Here is a 14,194-nt window from a genome sequence, read left to right as displayed (position 1 = left end):
ATTGATATTGATAAATTGATAAATTTAAATTATAAATTATAAATTTTTGATAAATTATAGTTTTTTTATTTCTATTTATATTGAACAATTAGCTCGCTAATCAATTATTATTATAAAATTTCGGTATTACTTTTGTGTGAACATTCCTGTGTAAAATAGAGAGAGTTAAATAAGTAAAACAAAGTTTTTAATATAATTAATGTTTATATTACGTTATATAATTATGAAGTTAAAATAATTATAATTGCTTAAGTAATGAAAAAATAAGTTGTTTACACTTATAAAATCACATTTAAAAATTCTGTTTGAGTTTAAAACGTTGCAATTGAAAAGACGTGAAAAGACGCTTGTATTAAAATGGCTCACAATTAACCTATAACACCTCTGCACAAACAACACCACATAAATATCTAGCGAATTCAGCACAAATACAAATTTATATAAACTCCATTGCACACACAAACACACACACAAACGCAGTGTTACTTGTGTAATTGTACGTACGCACTCACAGTTAAACAGCCAAGCACAAAATCATTAAATATGCTCTTTGCACTTGTAGCGCGGAATAAATTAAAGTGTTAATTTAACATGACACATTAGTGTATTTGAATTTACTGTCGCCCACACTCACACCTACACTCACACCTACACGCGCATTCACTCCGCCCATTATTAGCATTCTTAAAATGTAGCTGTTGTTTTTATGTTCTGTTGGTTACATTTATTTTGCTATGGTTTGTTTTGAAAAGGGGTGGCGCGGCTCTCCTATTTACACTGTTTGTGTGTTGCGTTTGTGAGCTGTTGGATTTTAAAGGATTTAATGCAGTGCGTACATTTTCAATTCGTAATTAGTATGCGTGAGTTTTCCAAAACGCAAAGTGTTTTCCAAAAGGTGTTAATAAATTTCTGAATAATTTTACAGGAAAAATTTTGAGATAATTTTGTTTTTGATGTGTTGATTACTGATTGACATTTTCATTACATTCAAAAAAAAATAATAATTCCAAACTCTAGTATTTACTAAAGAAGTTGGTTTCAAAATGTAAATATTTTATATTGCTGTACGATATTAATCAGAAAGAACTAGAGCTATTATATATTTATGAAAGAATTTTCTTTTTTAATGAAGTAGCTTAAAATATTGCTTTTATCAAAAATATGCAATTAAATATTTGAAAGTTCTCAACTAACCAGCAAATACGTCGTGTAATTAACAAAATTGCAATGGGTTTTGAAAAGAAACAATTTACAATTGCAATATACTTAGATATAGGTAAAGCTGACGATGGACTCATTAAAAAATTAACAAAAATTCTGCCTGAGAATTATGTTCCAATACTTTAATCGGTGACCGAGTTCAATGAACGGATGTGCTACTGAGCACAGTTCATTCAAGCCCACAAAAATTTTAAGTATTTAGTTACTTACTTTTAAATATTTTTTATTGTCTACTCTCAAGTGACAGATCGCAATAAAAGAAAATAAATTAAAAAAAAAAATCTGGTATAATATTTTTTGAATATGATTTCTGGTATACATCTGACGCGGTTACGATTTACATGATCTATTTGAACAATACAATTTGTGACTATATTTTGCAATAAATGACGTCAATGCTATATGACGTCAATGGTGGCATAAACATTGGCTTCGTATGCATCAAGGTTGCCGGTTTGTCGGCATAAACTTTACCTAATGATGATTCAACATAGTCCCATAAAAAGTAATCGAAAGGCGTTAAATCGCATAAATGAGGGGGTTAACAGGATGACTTCTGGAAATAAATTTGATACTAAATTAAACCCAGAAGACACAATTTAATCAAATTCAGGCTCTCCAAAGACTCTTCAAAATATCATGCTACGTTCGCACGATTGATATGCTAAGACACCTTAGAATAGACGAAAACTGACAGTCTACCCTAGACAGCACTATCTAATCTCTGAGCAGTCACTAGCCGTACGGGACCAAATGTAGATCTTAGATCAGTCATCGAATAATCCGCGAAACTTGTGAGGAACTGATAAATTATTCGAAGAGAAAGAAGGGACTCTAGCCTAGCTAACAAAAAGTAAAAGTGCTCAGTTGCGATAACTCGGAAAAACCTCAATATAAAACCAAATTGATTTTACAATAAATCGATTGTTAAGCATGCTGTATGGCAAGTTGCTCCATTTTGTTGGAAACAAATTTCGTCGATGTTTAACTGATTTAATATAATTTTTGGAAATAAAACTACAGTCGCTTGCCATTCCTCATTCAGCGTAACGGCAGCTCCTTCCGCATTTCGAAAAAAATAAGGTCCGATAAGGTGCAGCTAGTGTGTAAACCGCACCGAACAGTCAATTTGTGGATGATTTTGAATCGATTCTTAGTTGTCAAACCGTAGTTTTGATACCGATAGTTCTCATACAGCTAAAAAAACACCCGATATAAAAGGACAAAGAAACCGAAGAATATATTTAAATTGTCATCAGTAATGATAACCCGGATAACATCTAGTAAAGAGCTAAGAAAAATAATTCTTAGCGACTTAGTGTTTTTTAAAGTTAATTATTTTTTGGAGGCATTTATTAGAAAAAACACTGTTCACTTTCAAGTTGACAATATTGTGCACTCTGCTTTAATGCATTCACCTTGCACCCCTACCTCAATCACTAGTAAAAATGATTAACCTCAGGTATTAGAAAATTCTTCAACACCAAATAAAGCTTTTTTAATTTCTCTTCTTAAAATTAAAAAATAATCAGTATATAAGCAAATTCCGTGTCTTGCTTTTGATGGATTATAACTATAACTTCAAACTGTTCGTTTGATTGAGAAAAAAAAAATTAAAAAATAAGAGTCATACTCTTAGGAATTTAAAGACTTTTATAGATATTATTATATATTATAAAATGAAGAAAACAATAAGTAATATAAGCAACACACGACCAATTATATTAGATGTTATGGTGTTTCTTATTTTTTTCTCTTTTCCTTTTGTTACGGTAAAACTTTTATCTTATGTGCTTTCCCTTATTCAATGAGTGATCGATTTCGTACTTACTCTCCGAATTGATTTATATGAGAGAAAGCTCTTTTGTTACGGTAAAGATTTTATCTTATATGCTTCCTCTTATCCAATGCGTAATCGATTTCGTATTTACTCTCACAATTGATTTTGTATGAGAGAAAGTTCTTTTGTTACGGTAAAGCTTTTATCTTATATGCTTCCTCTTATCCAATGAGTAATCGATTTCGTATTTACTCTCCCAATTGATTTTGTATGAGTGAAAGCTCTTTTGCACAAGAAATAGCTTTTTGAAAATCATGTATAATTATTAGCTCACTTTAGAAGCCTATATGTTTTTAGTTTCATTACCAATAGATCGCATAGGTATTAGTTTATTTTTTTTTAGTTCTGTAAATATGGTACTATGGAGTCAATTGATTTAGAATGAGAATTTTATTTTTTATTATTTATTCCCTCACATTTAATCTCTAAATTCATTGTGATGAAAGTTTTTAGTATTACTCTAGAATAATAATTTTTCTCTCCTAAAATTACTGCATTGGACTCATGCTAGTTAATACTTTTCTCTTGTCATATTTTGTAGTACTTGTATATTTGAGCTTCGGTAACACTTGTTCGCCATCGACTGACAATTGAAACTTATGTTCCATTGAAATACAATTGATTGTAATTCTAATCGATGTGAAGCGTTTTGCGCAAATAAAACCAATAAATTGTTGCCAACTATAAATGTTTTAGTACAGAGAATGGATAAAAAGTACAATGAACGTTTTAAAATGGAAATGTTTAAATAAAAAAGAAAATACCTAATGAATAGGAAAAGAACCCTGGGAGTTTTATTACAATTGATCACCTGTTACACTTGCTGGTAATTGCACCCTGAGTCATGAAAAGAAAAATCAAACTGCATTCACTGAATCGTTCGTACCCGTGCTCCCTTCATCCGAAACAAATTACACAACAATAGAGCGCAGTTTGATGAAATGGTCCAGGTAACATAATAGCATATATGGTGCAGCAATATTGTGTATTGCTACTGCTACTGCTGCTGCTGCTGCTGGGTCACCTTCAACAGCTGTAATACAAAGCTGGTCACTTGGCAACTGTATATAATGTGTACACCACATAGATGGGTATGTTCGCATATATACCCATTCTCTTTAACTGACTCACCCACTCTGTTTGATGACTTGTAGAGAATGCATGCACCCACATTTAGTAAGTCCCTGAGTGGTTGCCACCTCAAGAGCCTGTGGTGCTGTTGTGTATGCGAAATTTATTTGCATTCCATGTGATCCATACAAATTCACAATTAATTCAGTTGATTTCGTTCCATTTCGTTTCGCTTGTTCAACTGTTCAGACATTCTCTATTGTTCGAAAATGGCGAAATAGGCGTGTAAGCCTTGTTCCAAGTGATTTGTTGCAGCGGAACTGTTCAAACTATGTAGCAAATTATTGCAACAGTTAACACAAGACCTTCGTGATTTACAAGGACTAATGTCGAAAAATCGTTATAAAATAGACTTGTTGACTGTGTTATTTATTAATTTTTTAAAAGTATAGAAAAACTTTTTTCATCTAGACATAGAAAAAAATTTTTAGTAACGAATTTCATTTCGGATTCAATGAATCTAAGAAAAGCACACATACCTTCTGCTCAAAAAGTATGCGGATTTTGTTGTTTGTTAACTACTCCTTGAGTAATCGACCTTTTTCAAAAATTGTGAAAAACATATGGTACAAACAAAGCATATGGTGACATATGGTTAAAATTTGAGCGCCATCTGTTAATTAGTTTGTTTAGAACAGCTGTTAATGTGAGACTACTTCAAGTGCATTTAGCGATTTTTTCTTGTTGTACGCGATGTTTTGACCAAACACGGCACCACTGTCATCGTTCAGGCACCACATTCGCCAGATCTGGATCCGTGCGACTTTTTCCTGTTTCCGAAACTCAAATTGCTCCTTCGTGGTAAGCGTTTTGAGTCGATTGAATCGGTAAAAGAGAATTCGCTGAAGGAACTAAAAGCCATACGTTCACGGGCCTACGAAAAGTGTATGGAAGATTGGGTTAAGCGTTGGCATATGTGTATCGCTTTAGAAGAAGCATATTTTGAAGGAGATAAAATAAATTTTGAATAAAATTTAAATTTGTGTGATTTATTTACAAAATCCGAGTACTTTTTGAGCAGAACCTTTTGAGGTACTACATTTAGAGTAAAGAAAGTTCTTATTTTTTTTTTTGTAAGACATTTGTATCCACAAAACTAACAGTAAGGTATAGATTATGTTATGGAGTTATAATTGAATTATATTATTTTCAATGAAAGTAGAACACATACAGTTACCGTGAATATAGAACGTTGCAAAGCATGTTTACTGATTTTTATGGCATAGATTAGACTTGGACAACATTTGGTATTAAGAAGATAATGCAAAATGTCAAAGATATATTTAACCCAGTAATTTATTAGCGAAAACTTCAATGACCATGAAATATCCAGACCGCTGGATGTGAACTAGTCCCACAAATCATGCCATATAACTCCATTCAATACTTTTCATTGAAGTTATCCGATTTCTTTCTTTCACTTGAATAATTTCCATATTGCTTATGAAAAAAAGTGAGTCAAAATAGGTACTGATTTATGTCGAAAATAATTTACCAAAATTGTGGATAGGTAACATTTTCTATAAAAATCATCGAAAATTTTTCAAAAAATTAAAAGTTTCCTAGAGTTTCCTTTAACACCTTGTATCTTGTAAAGGACGCTATCATTTCAATGGTTCTTTTTATTTTCTTTAACAATGGAATTAACTCCCAGGGCTCAAGTACGTTATTGCAAGATTTTCTGTATAAACTACTAGACTCCCATCTATGCGATGTTTTGAATTATTTTATAGATTAAATTTAGATTATTATAAGTTGGTATTTATAGAAATTGTACTAATTATCATGTAACAATGATGATGAAACAAATTAGTAATTAAGTAATTATCTTGAAGTATTTGCATTGAATGTATGTTAAAATTCTTAGCAAATGATAATAATTAAAACATTACCTTTAAAAGAGCCTTTAATGTCTACAATTCAGTTGCATCGTATGCAAGCTTTAGTTTTACTATTGCGGCTTTTGTACTTCGAAAATCCATTTAAATCCAATGATATTCCTTTGAATGCATATAAATAGGAGAAGGGTTTGTTTTGAGAGTTTTGTACGTCTCCGTATGGAAGATCATAACGTTGACAAACAGATTTAGGTAACTGTGAGGAGTTCGTCTCTGCAGATACAAAAGTCAATTATTTCAATTGAATGTTTCAACAGATGAAATGGATTTTGTGGTAGTTTAGGGTTTGGAATTGAAAATGTGAAACCGCAATTTTCCAAAAATGCTTTTACTTCCTGCTAAGATTAAGTGCCTGGCGTATTTGCAATGTTTCATGGAGAAAATCACAGATTTCCGATTTACAAAATTGTTTCTGAATTTTCTGTAAGCTTCATATTTAAAGAGAATGCTTTACGAATATTTATCTAATATAATATTTCAAATGACTAGATATTTGGAATATTTGTGGATATTATTTTAACACCTAAATGATTGCTCTAGATACATTAAATGTCTATAAATTTTACTTAGAAGGGTTAGCAGATTGATTGTCGATATAAGCAAATGTATTATTATTTAAAAAAAATATATTTTATAAAGTAGAAACACATTTTAAAATTTAATTTAATATATAATATTATATTTCTTCACAAGGTCCTAGCAGTTCTGTTCTTCTTTTGCACTTATCGCTTCATTTAAACGATTAAGTTTCAATAGATATATTGTCGTGCCGGAAAGGACATATCATTAACTTAATCTCTTGCATTGTTTATTGTCATTATAAATAATAAAATTTCCTTTATAATTGCATTGCTGAAGACATCCCATTTGTTTATTTAAAAAAAAAAAAAAAAGAAATGTGATTTGAAATAAATTTGATACCAAATGCCGCCGGCTTTGCTAATAAATGCGTTCATGTATATTTTTGTATGCAAAAGAGGTACAAATCCGTTCATCCCCCCTTACCTACGGTGAAACAGCCAATGTATTTGAATTTATGTATAATATAAATGCAAAATAAAACATACTAAATTTTGTATATGATTGTAATTTAATTTACCCACATTCGACACGACAAGCTTTTCGTTTGATACGCTACCACCGAAATGAAATGGTATGTAAAGACCTTTGGAGGAATACTTATATCTGTCTCCGTCGAAACTGATAGTGTTAGAAGGACGGCATGAAAGAGATGGTATTTTTATAAAAATATTATTTTAAAAGTTAAATAAAATACTTATAAAAATAAAAATTACTTGGTACGTGCGGAGCCAAGAATCAAATAGAGGATGAAAGCTAATATGGATCCTTTATTTTAAATTGAAACAAACGAAAACCTTAGAGAGTATTAATTTGATATATCATCTATCGTTGATAATCGAAATGTTACAGGTAATTCATTTATATCACTTTTCACCTGAACTTTGGTTCACTATGGTATATAGACTTTTTCATAACAAAGATGAGCTTCATCGCTAAGGATAATATATAATAGATCAGTTCTCCATTATTCTAAAACCCAAACCGTAAAGTTTTTAACAATAACTTTTAATAATGTTCTTTTTTATGAATAATATTCGATTTGGTACTGTAAGAAAAATTTGTAGAAAGTGAAGTTTAATTTATTGCACTGATAATTTCAATAATAGTATTACCTTCTTGATAAGTTGGATCCTTAATGTCAGAAAAACGATCATTTGATGACAAAAGCGTTATTAATAGTGATTTTCTTACATTAAATTTGCAGATTATAGAACTTAATCAGCGAAAGCAGTAATGTTAGCGCGATACCCTTGGGGCATGTTATGCAGGAAGTCATGGGTTCATCAAAATCAAAATTTTTGTTGTTTGCAATGCAAACTATAAAATCTAGAGTGAGAGGCAAACAAAATGTCGATTCAAATTTCTTCATGAGAGACAAGGTAGGGCTAAGGTTAGAGGTAGGTTATCTGACGGTTCATTTTGGCCTTTGTTATCATTTTAACAAAATCGATCTATATGAGTAAACACATTGTCGGCTCTGATTAAAGACAGATTATATTTTCAGTCATATTTCCTATGACTGTCCGACTTTGATCTCTAATAATCTGATTTTAGGATATCCTATACATATTGGATTTCATTAGAAGGGTGGGATGTCTGCTTTTTTATTTGCCTTCTCCATATATTGCGTGGACACCAGAGTCTTTTACTATCTTGAGAGTTAGAGTCAAAATATTTTTCAGTGATATATTCTACCAGCTTCTAAATAACGTACAATAATTATATATCCGGATCATTATATATTGCATTTCGAAGTTTATATTTAAAAAGAATAACTTTTTGCTAGTTGGTGTAGTTATGCGTTGATAAGCATTACATTCCAGCTCTCATTACCAAGCCAAAGTGAGGCTTTTACTTCAGTATTGAATTATTTGATTTTTATATGAAGAGAAATGTTTGAGGATTTTCATATTTTATTAAGGGTTCCAAAGCACTGTATATCTTATATAATTTTGTTTGGTATGATCTGTTATTTTGGCTGATTGATTTGATTTTGTCGACATTAACTGCTAGATTATAGCATCAACTTGTTTTTTGAATTTTTGAATATATATGTTACATAGCAACTTTTCACATAGCATTGGGCCTACAGCGTTGCATTGAAATGAAGAATTTTGGAACCACTTTGGAAATAATTATCAAATTATTTGTTTTGTAAATAAGTGGATTGCGTAAATCTTAGTGCCTGATATAACATTTCATTAATATACAACATGACAAAAACAGTTGTATAAATATGGTGACTTTATTTCCACAAGCTGCAAGTCTACAGATTAATCTTTTAGTGCATGGAACTATTCTGTGTGTACTTATACATATTGGAGGTTCATGTCATATATGTACATAATATTATATTACAAATTATATATATATGTATATATATTATATATATATTATAGTAAAAATTAAGTAATTTAACAAGTAAATTATTTTTTTCTGATTTCATTTAATTTTAAAAGCGATAATCTATTTTTATAAAATTTCGTAGTGTGTGTCAAAGTCGTTCTGAATCGAATATTGTTGATCTCTACATTTTTTTGTTAATGAAAAACTTTGACAAAAATAATGTTGTCGGTGGCATTTGTTGAACAATTTTTGTTGCTGCCGTTGAATTGTCGTCCTTTGCGCTTTTGTGAAATTAGATTAGAAAAAATTGCTCCCAGCATTTTTTTATTAATTCACTTCATTTTTTTTTTTATCATTTATATTTCTTTGTCATTTCATATCTTAAAAAAAGTATTTATTATTAAAAGCATACAAACAACAAAAAATAAAAAAAATAAAATTAAAAATAAATGAAAACAATAAACAATTCCATTTTTTACTCGCACCTGCAGAGAAGTTTCCTAACAAAAAATTTTTATTCATTCGAGAATTAAAATGAAATAATGTTAATTTTAGTAAAATTGCACAAAACAATCTGCTCTGCTCGGCCCGGCACGGCCCCCGTTCCTAACTGAAATATTCATACTTTTGAAAAGTTTTTACGACATTTAACTTTTGCTGTTTGTTTTTCTTAATAATTATGTGCTTATATTTTGCTTCAATAAACTTATCTTAGCTCCAAGTATAATAAACTTTCTTTCAAAAGTATTCAATTTACTCTTGAAAACATAACATCTTATTCCCTGAAAGATGTGAATGTAATTATGTACAAGTAACATATCATTATTTCATACATAACAACTTAATTATAAATTATTTGAACTTAATAGAATTCTATTAATTTTGGAAAATATGGTATTACATCTATAATGATGCCCTACTAACGCAATTTATCGTAGATATAATAGAAATGTAAAGCACATAAAAAAAAAATAAATTTCTCTAGTACCGATATTATTCCGAATACTTAACAATTAAAATTTAAAGAAATTTCCGCAAATTAATATAGGTACATACATAAGCCCCCAGTAGGATACATCGGGTAATCATTAAGATTAGTATAAGATTGGCTCTAAAAACTAAAAATTTTCTAAATTTGATATATTGAAGTAAAAATATAGATATACATTTAATAACTTCATTTGGTATTAACCGTAAGTTTTTCTTTCAGAGTACCAAAAAAACACTCGCAATTTATGAGAGAAAACATGTGAAGCAACAACAATGCTCTTAAAATGTTCAGAGTTCAGAGAATATTGAGAAAGCTTGAGAACAAATAAAACTATCCCAAAAATCAAAAACTATATAATTAGACATAATTAAACGAAAGTGTATGGTTCCATAAAAATAATAAGTATTCGATACTGTTCTGAAAATTTCCATAACCACACACAATTAAATTAGATGAAACAATGAAGATTAATAATATTATCAAAATAATCTATATGCGATCTATAAGATCCTGTGTTATATCTTCATCTAGAATCTTCTAAACTAACCTGAACAAATTATATTCAATAACATTTTTTGGTTTTAGGTCTCAGGCCCCATTCATATCAATGGAATACGAATAAAGATACTGCTTTACTGTTAATCTTACGACACAAACAGATAAGATAAGCGAAAGTTTTAATCTACATTTCACAAAATTTGCAGATATCATTATCTTTCAGTCCCATCTTTAAAAAGTAATAGAAACAAGTTCAGTTAAGAGATTAATATATCAAAGACAGAGTATTGAAATTCTTTGATTCCGTGGATGTGTACAGTAATTCAAAATTGAAATCTTTTAAATCAAATGCAATATATATTCCATCAATAAGATATGCTGGGCTTCAAGGTAGACTTCTATAAAATCATCTGGATAAGCTACTATCAGAATTCAACGAAGATTACAGTCTGAAAAAATCTGTAAGATCTCTTATTGGTTCATATGAGCTGCTTGGACCGCTTTAAGCATGTAGAGTCGTATACTTGTATTATATGCTTTGAGGTACTGATTGAGTTTGACAAGCGCATTTTTTGTAAAAAGAATCGGATTTTATGAAGAGAATAAGTGCATTTTACAGGTTTTACAGGATTTTACAGGTTCGTTAGTTGTTTCGTTACTGTCAAATTTCTAATGACCAGGTATTCAAACAAGCGTTACTTTATTCGTAGAAGTCAACTTATACATTCTATAGTTTCTGAATAATATGGATTTGATGGTCTACGATTGAATGGATTTAGAACATAGAAAATTAAATACATTTTTTTAAATTATGTTTTTATGTCAGTTATATACTTTACTATATACTTTTTGAAATGTATATAGTAAAAAAAATTATTATAATTAATTAATTCAATTATTCTAACATAGCAAGTAAATTTGTTAATAAGACCTCACAGTCAATTAATAAAACTCCACAATAAACGTATAAGTCAAGTACGGCTTTGTTTCAGTTGGCTAATGAACACTGACTCTGAGCTTCAAATTTGGCAGGGCAGGAGTTTAATCCCTAGTACTTGCAGGCTCAAAAAATTGCTAACGAATAATTAAATATAAGAAATAATTCCAAGATCACTGATAATGGGTATTTGGCAATAATATAAAAATAAATTTTGTTGTTGTAGTTTACTACTTTTCGAAACCTCCTTTTTTGAAAAATTGAAGTAATTTTCTTTTCAGTTTTCTTACCTTGTGTAGCAAAAATTACTGTAATATATATCAAAAGTATAAAAAAACCTTAAATGAGAATTTGAAGTTATGTATTTCATTCAATTCATTATATAATTAAAATAAATGTGTGAAATTTTTTTATTTAAATTTTTTTTAATTTAAATTGATTAATGGGCTTCTGTAAAAAATCATCTTAAAAGCACAATAATTTGTTATAGCACATTTATTCAAAAAAAAAAAAAAATATAAATTCTATTTAAAGAAGAAGAATTAGAAGTTTAAAGCTTCCTAACGTTGCATTTGTTCGTGTCGAGGGTTAAATATTCATTAAAATTTCCTGTACTCTCAACCTCAAATGGAAACAATGCCATTCATTATCTTAACCGCAATGATTACAGCCATAAAATTGCATAAATATATCAAACTCAAAGGCAAAGTAATTTGCGAATTATTTGCGATTTCCGTTCTGTAAAGGAAAAGCGCCACAATTTCGTCGGGCCACATACGGGTATGTAAAATCTTACCAGCAGTTGTGGATTTATAATTGACGGGTTAGTTAAGATACTTCATTGAAGCAACTACATTGAGAATTGCATTGACTGGAATCCGCTATCGTTTATTTAAATTAAATTATTATTTATGTGCTCGGTTCGAACGGAAATTTACCATTCCAATTTGAAGTTGCACTTATGCGCCTCCGATGTGTGTCTGTCGGTTTATCTTAATACTCTAACCGCACATGCCAAACGGCATTCAATACGTGTTTTATTAATGTTGTGTATAATTGTTAATTTGTTATTTGCTGTGTAGCAAATCCACTCACATTCATCTGCCCCATAAACGATTTAAGTATCTGTAGCCCAAATAATATCGTGCGCACCTTCCGATATACGTATCAGCTTAAAGATTGATGATTGCCATTGATGCCAACCTTACATTTGAAGAGTTTAAAATCAGATTAGGTGCTTCAATTCATGTTCAGAAAGGTCGACCCGCTTATTGAAATTGTAAATTGAAAATTGATATTGTATTTGAATTTGAATTTGGATTTGATTAATACGAAATCTAATTAGAATTAATTTGTGTAAATGGGCGTAAAGAGATACTTTGCTGAAAAGAGTGGAGAATGTCTATACTTTTATACTTCATCTGTTTAATTTACTTTATGCAGTAAATGCATATATCAGAAATGGAATGTTTGTAGGAAAAACAGTGGCGTTTTTATTATTTTATTAAAAAACTAAAAATTTATAAAAATATATTCTTTAAATTTTTTTTTGGTATAACCAATGTGGATGACTGATGTTATTAGTCAGAGATTTAGAGTTTAACCGTTTCTTAGAAGCGAAAAGGGCACCTGGAGTTTTAAAAAAGACCTAACGAACGACAAAAAAACTTTAAAACGGTGCTGTAATTATTAGTAAGTAAGTTAATGACACTAGATCTAGGTATCGATTTACTTTAATTAAACTAGTTCCTCAAAATGATGGAGCTAAACTGGCACAAAAAACACTCGTAAGTTAGAGATTTTGAGTTTTAACGTTTTTTAGAAGGAAAGGGGCACCTAAAACTTTAAAAAAGACTATTAAAGATAAAGAAACTTTAAACAAGTACCTTATTAAGTTAAGGTAAGTAAGTTAATTACACTAGATGTAGGTATCGATTTAACTTCAGTTAAACTAGTTCCTCAAAATAACAGATCAAAAGTGAAATGTAGAACAGTTAACGAAGAACAGTTGATTCTACTACAATCGTATTAGTCTTGATCAGTTTTCACTACCCAATATGTTATGGTACATAAGCTGCACTATCAAAAGACTATCTAATGCGTAAGTAGGCGGTTAAAGCAGGGATTGCTTTTAACAATTATAAGAAACGATAAGAAACTATTTAAAGATTAAAAGGTTTCGAATAGAAATGAAAAGACAACAATAAAACTTTTAGTTAATTTATTGAAATTTGGCTGACCATAAAATGTCATGATGAGTATTGTTAAGTATTCATTATCACTATTTCTAAGACCACTGATGATGAATACTTGGCAATATTCAAAACAGAGTCGTATGGTCAGCAAAATTTCAATAAATAAACTAAAATTTTTGTTGTTGTTTTTTTATTTCTATTCGAACACTTCTAATTATTGTTGAAGTTGTGGATCACAGTAGTAAAATAAATGTGCCAACTAATTGATCTGCTACTGTTCAGCATATGCCAAAAGGCGTATTTATAGAATAAGAAAGTTTGAGGACTATGCGGGAAGTTAAAACTGTTTAATAGGTAGAGTTGCTCATCAGGTAGAGACTACTTTCAAAGAGAATTTCCGCAGTTGTGAATGAGACTAAAAAGATAAAAACGTTACTGAATCACACGTCAAATGGTGACTCTATAAAATGAAAAACTCAAAGGACTATGCAGAAAATCGAGTTTTGTAGTTAAATAGGATAAGGAGAGGGCCATCTAAAACTTTAAAAAGTACAC

Source organism: Teleopsis dalmanni, chromosome 2 (genome assembly GCF_002237135.1).
Source record: "Teleopsis dalmanni isolate 2A chromosome 2, ASM223713v2, whole genome shotgun sequence".
Taxonomy (NCBI): Eukaryota; Metazoa; Arthropoda; class Insecta; order Diptera; family Diopsidae; genus Teleopsis; species Teleopsis dalmanni.
Note: the sequence above shows the minus strand (reverse complement) of the source record.